Source organism: Silene latifolia, chromosome 11 (genome assembly GCF_048544455.1).
Source record: "Silene latifolia isolate original U9 population chromosome 11, ASM4854445v1, whole genome shotgun sequence".
NCBI classification, from domain to species: Eukaryota; Viridiplantae; Streptophyta; class Magnoliopsida; order Caryophyllales; family Caryophyllaceae; genus Silene; species Silene latifolia.
The window spans coordinates 80223087-80234335 of record NC_133536.1 but is presented as its reverse complement, the minus strand read 5'-3'; the positions used below and the strand labels follow the sequence as shown (position 1 = coordinate 80234335).

The 11249-nt window shown below is 41.0% G+C and overlaps 1 long non-coding RNA gene across 1 annotated transcript; it reads left to right on the top strand.

Annotated features, from left to right (window-relative positions):
• The first annotated feature begins 9837 nt into the window (after window positions 1–9837).
• LOC141614941 (uncharacterized) lies at window positions 9838–10814 on the top strand. Its single transcript, XR_012529487.1, has 3 exons — window positions 9838–9940; window positions 10024–10083; window positions 10589–10814. It is a non-coding gene; the product is annotated as an uncharacterized LOC141614941 (long non-coding RNA).
• Window positions 10815–11249: the final 435 nt, after the last annotated feature.

Here is an 11249-nt window from a genome sequence, read left to right as displayed (position 1 = left end):
AATCCTCTATAAATACCCCTCAAATGCCACCATTTGAAGACACGTGAGCATCCGCCCCCTCTTTTCTCCCTTAAAATTCTAGACCTCGACTTCCCGAGTCAACAAACGACACGTATTTTCGACCTACCGATCGAAAATACGAGCCTTACACATTGTTTGGTACCGTCATCGTGCATTAAATCACTTGACTTACAACTTCGACCAACTACACCATCACTAAACAAAGGAACACTCCTTACTTTACAAAAACGGTTTTAAATCGAGTTTTCCGGCTCAAAAAGTTTTTACACTTTCGTCAATTTCTCGTCAAGCAACCTAGCATGTAAGTATGAGGTTGTAATTAATCCTCTTCTTTCATTTCCTTTTATCTGTTTTTATGACTTTAACATGATAAAACATGCATAACATGGTCCAAAATACGGATTAAATGAGCCAAAACTGAGTTTTGACCTGAAGTAGAAGCCCCTAGTCACAACAAGGTGGCTCGCGCCTATTCTGGCTGCCCAGGTCAGAACTCGAATGTGTTTGAGTTCATTCTTTCCCATTTTCATTTCTGATTTACAATCGGTTTTTACCGTTTCAAATCATTTTTATGATGAATATTTTTAACCATAAATTGTATTCACCCTTGGTTCCTCATACCATGACGGTTTAATCCGTGACTCGGTGATAACTATATTAGTCATACATGCATAACCATCCTTGGTTCTATGTACCATGCCGGTTTAATCCGAGTACGATGATGAACTTTGACTAATTACAAAGCAATGAACTTAATATAATTAGTTCATATCAAGCATCTTTTTACATTTTATTTACAAAGCAATGAACTTAACACAACTAGTTCATATCAAATATTTTTGCATCTTTTATTACAAAACTATGCATGTCAAGCTTGCAAAACCGAACCCGACATCGAATATTGTCAACATAATGACAAATATTCAAGTCCCGTTCTTCATATTAGCACAAAAGCGGTCCAAACTACCTTTTCCACAAAGCGGGTTTTGACACCCTTCTACAAATAATTTTACAAACAATTTCATAAACTTTTTAAACAACCAGGAGACACCCTTTAGGTCGTCGCCTGACTCGCGCCTGCTCTCCTGATTTCCGGTTTTCAAACCTGGGCAGGATCGCGCCTCAATAGGCTGCTTGGAGATGCTCCTGTTCCTTTTCTAGCACCCATCTAGGACGATCCCGACTTCGGTTAACCCGAATACAGGACGGATCAGATTGATGAGTCCGCATTTTACACTTTGTATTAACAAAACACTTTTATAAGACAAATGGATCACATTATGCACCATAAACCTAACACGGTAATGGATGTTTAATTTCCGTTTTGCATGCAAATCAACATTAAATCCAACTCGACATCAATTACTTGATATTTGGATAAACAACCGACCTAGCAAATTTCACATGTTAGCTTTAAACTTGTGGATGCACATTCATGCATTTACCCGTTTTATCAACTTTTGCATTTAACCAACCAAGATCGATCAGTAGATGCCGCAACCGCGGGCGGGATTGGGTGTCCGATTAAAGAGCTTCCCAATACGTACCCTCACCTCTTACTCGGAAACTTTGGATAATGGACGACTTTATCCAGGGCGAACGAGAGTCATTCTAGCGATAAGATGCTAAAGATGGATGATCCTTTTTCTTTAGTACCTATGTCAAGCACCGCTTTTTGCCTTGATTGACCTAGGTATAAAGTGGACTCGAACGGTTTACAGGCTTCCCATGATTGCTTGGTGGTGACTCCGAACATCTCTGCATCATTTCGAGACCTTTCACCGAGACGAAACCGACCGATCTAAAGCGATCTGTTCGAAAGCATATATTATGCCGCCGAGCGTGGCTTTCCGACTGCTGCACGTCCGCAGATTGGCCTGACGTGTAGGTGGGGCCATGTCCACAGACGTGCTTTGGCTCGCACCGGAGTTCCATGGGAGAAGTGTCGCCGCCTCAAAAGCAACGCGCGGGTGCGCGCGGCGCAGGTGGCTGTGTCCACAACCACGCAAACTCATTCACGTGCACGAACACACACCATCTCTTGCAACATACTCGTTTCAACTTATACCAAAACACAATATGACATCTAAGAAGACCACACATAACATATTCAGTACACACACACACATATAACCCCACACATTTACCCCACGCGAAGTTATTGGCTTAAGCATGTTGGGGCCGGGTGTAACACTCCAACATACCAAGGTGCCTTACCAAGGACAATCCTAGCATGGTTGTCTCAAAACCAAACCAAAAGAAATGTATCTAAATCTCAATACAAATGAAACCAAAACAGCTAAACTCGTAACAGCGGAAGCTAGACTTGAAGTGATGACATCCCATCTCGTCCCCGCAGCTAAAGACAACCATCACCTGTCACAATATGCTCACCATCCCTGAATAGATCACCACAGTTTTATAAAACAACAACGGGGTCAGTTCACTGCATAATTAAGATAAGCAAATACAACAATATCAATAACAACTATTTCACAACCGTTCTTCATCAATAACTGCCACAACAGTTAATCCACACTGCCAGTAGGGGACCGCAGCCTTGCCCACCTAAGCCCCGTTCATCGCAACGAGCAATAACCCATGTTCATTATTGTGCACATCCTCTCTTGTGTCGGGTTCCACAAGGGCCGAATCAAGGGCGTGAAGCCACTCCCGCAAGTGACTCCACTCAGCCGAGGATGCACCTCACAATCATAGTCAATCCACCACAACTCTCATACTCCATATTACAATCAACAACAATACTAAGCATATCAATTAAATCAAAATATCACATCTTAAATCAATTATACAATCAACTGAGTAGGGAAACTCTACCTTAACACAGATCCGATTACGAGTCAACAAGGAAGCTAGAACTGCTCTTCTACAAATTATCCACCTAACAACAATCATACAATCCAATCACGACATGAAAAACATCCCTTTTCCCCAATTTCCAACACTAGGTTAAAACCCTAAAAGACAAAACTGACAAAGCTATAAGACTAGTGACTTACCGACGCAATCCATGTAAGAGAGAAATGAACAAGGACTCACGAACAATCAACGATCTTGGGAGAGATTAGAGATGATTAGAATACGTAGAAAAGTTTTAGGTTTTGGTAAAAGTGAAAAGTGAAACTGTTAATCGTAATTTATAATTCTAATCATCTTTAATCAAATCACGGAAATAATTCCCGTCAGACCGGATACTCGGTCGAGTATTGAGAATACTCGGCCGAGTATCCCTTACTCGGTTGAGTATTACCATACTCGGCCGACTATTCCAGGACAGTAGCTTGACCAAAAACACACGACGCATTACTCGGCCGAGTAAGCCCTATTCGGCCGAGTAACAGGACTTAGAAAAACATGGTATTACACCGAGATTCTGAGATGAGGGTGCCTTCTCACCCAAAACCGACATAAGAGGGCTCCTAACACACATACACCATGTTCATTTTAATTTGACACCCTACGTTCATCTGGTTCATTGGTTCAGGTTCCAAAGTCGTCGCTCTGATACCACTTTGTAACACCCCAACTTACCAAGGAGCCTTAACAAGACCTTCCCTAATAAGCAATGGCATTACCATCTCGATTGCCCGAGGTAAGTATATCAAATAAATAGACCATAAAAGAACATTTATAAATGTATCCTTACAATTTACACAAAACATAACAGCGGCAGCTAGCTAAAACGGCATGATGATTCGATCCCATCCATATCCTACAAGCAACATCAACATCCAATACCTGCTAACACTACTACAAATCCAGGCAACTACAACGCCCCTTTAACAACGCTTATTCACGAAAATCACCACGTTGTAGAATGGATGGCGTGAATTTTACTAAACTTAATTACAATGGTTATGTGTTGATAACGTTGTTATAGGTTTTAACAACGGGTCAAACTTGCACAACTGTTGTTAATATAAAAACTAATAACAACAGTTTACTCTGTAATACATTATAACCGTTGTTAATAATTTGGCGCAAAGTTAGTGAAAAATAATTACAACAGTTATATATAAACCCGTTGTTAATACTTTTTAACAACGGTTTTCTAAGGACCCGTTGTTAATATATTCTCTAATGACAACGGGTTTATGTGTAAAAACCGTTGTCAATACTTTCCATAATATAAACCACACAAACACAGATCAGCTACAGCCACAAACACAAACCTAACACAAACACAAACACACACTTTCTCATCGTCTCTTTCTCTCTTTCTCATCGTCGCTTTATCATCTCCGTCACTGTTGTTGTCATTGTCTCTTACTTTCTCTAATTATCAGGTATCGCTTTATATGCATGGTTTTAGGTTTTGTCATCTCAGTCATTATTTTCTTTCGCTAATTATTTCATTTGCATGTGTTTTTATCGATCATTATTGTTCTTTCTCTAAGTATTATTCGCTTAATTAGTTTTGTCATTGTTGTTTTTCGGCGTTTATTAGCTTGTAAAACAAATTAAATAAAATAAAACAAAGAAGAAGATAATGCAGAGGAATGCATAATTAACTTAATTAATTAATATATAAATATATAAAAAACGAATTACATTGCTAAAAATGCAATTCTTAGATATGCGTAGAGAGTCTTATTCTCTTCTATGATATCCATCCTCTCCTTCTTTTCTATTTGGAGGTTTCGTTCCGCAGTTACTATATCATCATATAGCTGCACCATCTGCTGCTCTGTCAAACCATTTTTTTTGGCGTCCTTGAGTGCGGTCCGAGCGTCCTCAAGGTAGCTCCTGTATCTGCCCTCGATGTCCAGCAACCGGCGGATGAAACTCTTGTTGTACTCGGTCATAATGCATGTATTACGGATGGTATCATTCATTGTTGAAGGAAGTTTGGAGTTTGTTTTAAAGATTTAGGGTTTGGAGCAGTTTAGGACGTGGAGATAGTGAGACAATGAAATGGTTATTGAGATAATGCATGAATTTATACTTAGTAATGTGTCGTTTGAGTTGTTTTTTAATTAATATATGTTTAGGAAGTTGTGCCAAATCTTATAACTCTTCTCATTCCATATATTATTGTGTCCTTTCATATGCAGGGATTTGGCAGTAATAATGCATATTATGCATCGGAATTGCAGTAATAATGCATGCATCTAGTAATATATATTTTTTTTGTTTTTTAAAATCAACAACAACGGTTTTTAAAAAAAAACCGTTGTCTTTAGTTATAACAACGGTTTTTTCTACTGTAACCGTTGTTATAACTTTCCCACCAAAATTTAGTCACACTTTCCACAGCGGTTTTTTCTACTTTAAACCGTTGTTAATAGTTTTCACAACGGGTTACTTAGAAAAACCAACCGTTGTTAAAACTTTTAAAAACAGACGCTTTAATAACGTCCGCTTTTTTATATAACAACGGTTTTTAACCGTTGTTATAGCCTGTATCTGTAGTAGTGTAAACCAGCTGCTCATCACCATCCCCGAATGGATCACCACAGCTTTAAAAAACAATAAACGGGGTCAGTCAACTGCATAACTAAGATAAGAGAACACATAGATACAACCAATACACAAACTAATTCAAACTGTAGTAACCATCCTCCAAACTCAAATAGTAACCAGTAACTGACTACACACCGAAATGTGTAGCCCTGCCGGGTTACCCATCACAACAGATAACCCTAGGTGCCAGTGGGGACAACAGCCATACCACCTAAACCCCGCTCATCGCCACGAGCGAACCCAGATCATTAATGTGCACATCTCCCTTGTGACGGAAGCCACAAGGGGCGAACTTGGGTGTGAAGACCATCTCTCGAAAATGGCTTCACTAACAGTAACAAGTAACTAGAGATATCACAATCAACCACAATCACAATAATATTACCAATCAATCAATAAAAATGTCGTCTTATAACCAATTATGCAATCAACTGAGTAGGGAAACCCTACCGTTCTGCAAACCATAAAACGCATCTATCATACCACGTCAAGCAAGACTCCATATCGTATCCTACAAACAACAACCGTACCCTATTACTAAGCTATTCAAGATCTACTGCAAAATACACAGTTATTCAGTAACTCACCTTGAAGAACAACCGATGCCGATGGCGGCGACAACCCGACTCAATGACCTTATGTATAGACCGTCTCCCTTCCCGGATTAGTGTTCAAGGCTACCCAAGATGTGTAAAGTGAGATAAGAGAATTGAGAGAGAGAGAGAGAGAGAGAGAGAGAGAGATTAGGTTTAGAAATGTTTAAAATGAAACGTCAAAAATGAATAATATTTTAGTCGCCGCGTTTTATAATAACACGCTGTCAGACGAGGTACTCGATCGAGTATGGATATACTCGGTCGAGTACCCCAGCTACTCAGCCGAGTGACACCTATTAGGTTGAGTAACACGTTATGATGACAGCGTAGTTTCCCTTACTAAGGGTCTCCCATGGTCAACAGGTCCCTAATAGGGCGGGTATTACAAGTAGAGCCATAAATAACATCACTGTCAAGTACAGGTTCCCAATCCCAAGGCTAGATGATATGCTTGATGAATTGAGTAGTTCCAGAATTTTCTCTAAGATTGACCTCAGGCAAGGATACCATCGGGTGAGGATTAGAGAGGGAGATGAGTGGAAAACTGCTTTTAAAACAAAGCATGGTCTGTATGAATGGCTTGTAATGCCATTTGGCCTTTCAAATGTACCTAGCACTTTTATGAGATTGATGACTGAAGTGCTAAGACAATGCTTAGGCCAGTTTCTTGGGGTTTACTTTGATGACATACTGGTTTATAGCAGTAGCAGAGAAGGGCATCTCAGACACCTTGAAGTGGTGTTTAAGATTCTTAGGGATCAGAAGTTGTTTGATAAGCTAGAAAAGTGCACTTTTATGGTTGACGAGGTGACATTCCTAGGGTAGATTGTATCTAGGAGGGGTATCTCAGTAGATCAGGAGAAGATTTCAGCAATTTAATCATGACCAGCCCCTAAAACAATCACTGAAGTAAGTAGATTTCATGGATTGACTTCCTTTTATAGAAGATTCATCAAAAACATCAGCTCATTTGTTGCATCAATCACTGAGTGCTGAAGAAGGGAGAATTTCAGTGGACTGATAATGCTCAACAGTCCTTTGAAAGAATTAAGAAACTGACGTGTGAAACTTCTATCCTGAAATTACCATATTTTGATCAGTTGTTTGAGGTAGAGTGTGATGCCAGTGGAGTAGGCATTGGGGCAATTCTAATTCAAGCTCAAAAGCCAGTGGCCTATTTCAGTGAGAAATTAAATGGAGCCAAATTAAAATACTCTACCTATGATAAAGAGTTTTATACTATTATCATGGCCCTGATGCATTGGAGCCATTATTTGAAGCCTAAGCCATTTGTGTTGCATTCAGACCATGAGGCCTTGAAATATATCAATGGCCAACCCAAATTAAGTCACGGGCATGCCAAATGGGTGGATTTTTTGCAGTCATTCATATCTTGAAGCAAGTAAAAGGAAGGGAAACAAAATGTGGTGGCAGATGCATTGTCAAGGAGGCACTCCTTGCTATCAGTCATGGGAAGCAAGGTCCTTGGGTTTGAATTTATAAAAGAATTGTACAAGGAGGATCCCGATTTCTCTAAAGAATGGATAACTCAAACCGAGGGGCATAAAATTCAGGGGAGCAAGTATCTATTGCAGGAAGGGTTCTTGTTCATTCAAGAGGCCTGAGAGGTCATTTTGGGGTTCAAAAGATACTGGATATACTTCGAGACCAGTTCTATTGGCCCAAGATGATGGGTGATATTCAAATCATTCTCAGGAGATGTTCAGTGTGTCAACAGGCCAAGATTTCTTTTCAGACTGGGCCATATACTCCATTGCCAGTAACAGTCAACCCATGGGAGGATGTAAGCATTGATTTCATGGTTGCCTTACCTAGGACACAGAGGGGGAAGGATTCAATCATTGTGATTGTTGAATGTCAGTAAGATGGCTCACTTTGTGGCATGTAAGAAGACTGAGGATGCTGCTAGTGTTGTTGAACTTTACTTAAAAGAAATTGTGAGGCTTCATGGGGTACCAAAGACAATTGTCTCAGACAGGGACACAAAGTTCATGAGCTGTTTTTTGAAAACCCTATGGAAGCTCCTAAAGACAAAGCTCTTGTTCAGTACCTCCCACAACCCTCAAACAGATGGCCAAACTGAGGTCACCAACAAGACTCTTAAGGAGGATACTAAGGTGTCTTGTCAGCAAAACATTGAAAGACTGGGATCTTAAACTAGCTGCAGCTGAATTTGCATTCAACATAGCACCCTCTGCTACTACTGGTCACAGTCCCTTTGATGTGGTCTATGTGGTTAATCCACTTATGCCCTTGGATTTATCTTCTGTACCAAAGGAAGAACTGAACCTAGATGCCAAGAAAAGAGCTGAACAGCTACTGAGGTTACATGAATCAGTAAGGAAACAAATTGAGAGAGTAAATGAGAAATATAAGAAACAGTCCAAGGTTCCTAAGAAGAAGAAAGAGTTTTAGTCTGGGGATCTAGTCTGGGTTCATCTGAGAAAATAGAGGTTTCCAGCAAAGAGGAGGAACAAGCTGATGCCAAGAGCTGATGGCTCTTTTGAAATTGTTGAAAGAATTGGTCCAAATGCCTACAAAGTTGATCTACCAAGTGACTATGGAGTACATAGGACTTTCAATGTGGGTGATCTGAGTCCTTACTATGAAGACTCTGAGGGGGAGGAGGCTACAGGCTTGAGGACAAGCCCTCTTCAACTAGGGGAGGCTACAACAAGGGCCAATGGTCAAGCCATTGCTGATTCAAAAACAGGCCACAACCTGAGCAACAACAACAAGGGCCTGATCTCAGCTACTGCCAGTCCAGCTTTGGGTGGCCATAAGTACCAGTTCAAGCCCAACTCAAAGCTACCACCTAAGCCAGCTGAGACCTTATTCAACTAGGCACAAAATAATCCTAAGGAGCCAGGCCAAAATCTAAATGCATTCCACAGACAACCAAGCTGGAAATCAAGTTGTAGTAAAAGACAGGTTGTATAAAGTAACTTGCCATTTCTGGCCAAGCAAGGAAGGAGCTACTAGCAAGGACCATTTGCTTTGTTTAAACACTTCTAGATATGACCTTGAGCCTCGGTCAAGGCCTGGACCAGAGCCAAATGTCCTTACACTCCCAGCCAAAGATGAACAACCACCAAGAAGCAACCTATCACTATCAAGCCCGCACCTCTTTTGTTTTCTTTTCAGCTTGCCTTAATTAGTTTGTGACCGTGTGTAATATATATTTTAAGACTCTTGTCTGTATGTTTGGAATAATACTGGCCCTTAGATGAGATCTCTAGGGTTTTATTTATACTGAAACCACTAGAAGAGGCCTATATAAGGACCCCTTCTCCATCCGTTCTAGGCAGCTTATTTTGGAAATCAAAAACCTGAGAATTCTCTCAATTTCAAATCTTATTAACTTATGCAGTTTGCTGTAGTTGTAAGTCAGGCTTAGTGTAATACCCGCCCTTTTAGAGACCCTTTGACCAGCGTTGACTGACCTTGGGAGCGGTATAGTCCTTAGAAGTGCGTGCCAGATCACCTTGGGTTGTGAGTTATGCGAGGTACTCGATAGAGTAGAGGCTACTCGATAGAGTAGAGGCTACTCGATCGAGTAGCTTGGATACTCGATCGAGTAGGGTGTCACTCGATCGAGTATGTGGGACACTCGATCGAGTATCGGGTTTTCAGCGAGGGTTTTTAATCGCGTTTTGTTAAATCCGCAAATCATTTCCGCCTCATTTATTCAATCCTTTAGTCGCCTCTTTCTCTTCCCTTCACCATAAAACCTCCATGGAAGCCTTTGAAGGTTCTCATGCCTTAGGAGAGCGTAACCAGAGTCGGGTAGCGGTCTTTTGCCGGGTTTCTCCTTGTAGGTATGTCGTCGTCATCATCCGTATCCTTGTCTTTGCAGTTAGGGTTTGCTTGGTAGTAATAGATGATTGTGTTGTGGTTATAGGCATTGCTTGATTGCTGGATATGTCGTATGTTGGCATGGATCGGTTGCAGTTGCTTAAAGGTAGGTTCGCCTACTCAGTTTCTGTAGATGGTCTAGTGTGTCGGTTGTTGTGTCGTTATTGTTGTATTGTGGTTGTGTTTGTGTGGCAGCGTATATACGGTTGCTGGTTGTTGTTGTATTGCAGCGGTTTGTGATTGTTTGTCTCTGGTTCTCGAGATGCGTTCTCGGCTGAGTGGAGTCACTTGCGGGAGTGGCTTCACGCCCTAGTTTCGCCCTCCGTAGAACCCGCCACGGGAGGGGATGTGCACATTAATGAGCCAGGGTTATCGCTCGGTATGATGAGCGGGGCTTAGGTGGGAACGGCTACGGTCCCCCACTGGCAGGGCTGGTCCAGTGGACAGTCGGTGATGGAGATTGATTGAAGTGGGTGTGATTGTGTGTGTGACTGACTGTGTTGTGTTGAATTGATAGATGTTGATGGTATTGTCATGTCTTATCACAGTACTGACCTTGTGTGGTTGTCTTGTTGTTTTATATGTCTAACGTGATCCCTTATGGTGAGCAGTCTGTCTTAGCAGGTGTTGATGTCGTTGATAGCTGGAGTCCGGGCAGGGATGAGTCTTCACGAGATTTGATAGTAATAGCGAGTACCCACTGAGTTGTATCTTTTATAATGTTTGTTGGTTTTAAATCACTTGTAATATAACATAATAGTTCTTTCATCGACATTTGATTATTACTGTCCTCGGGCAACCGAGATGGTAATGCCCTTATATGCTAAGGAAGGCCTAGTTAAGGCTCCTCTGGATATGGGGGTGTTACAAAGTGGTATAAGAGCGACGATTTTGGAACCTGTAACCAATGAAAATAATGAACGTAGTGAGTCTAATAAAATGAACCTGGTGTATGTATAATGGGAGCCCCGCTGATGCTAGATTTTGGGTGAGTAGGCGCCCTCATTTCAAAATCCTGGCCCCATTGTACTTAAGCCAGTCACAGGGTATGGGAATGTGGAGTCCGTGTGTATGTATGTAATGTGTATGTTAGTTGTGTCGGAATTTTTTTGGTTGTCGAGTCTTTGCTAACGCAAAAATGGGTATAATAGTTGCATTTGGAATGTGCATAGTGAAGATTTGGCATGATTAGTGAGCTTGCACGATGATTAGGAGAAACGTGACAAGAGTCTATTTAATAGAAATGTGTGAAAGTGCGGGAATGTATGCTGT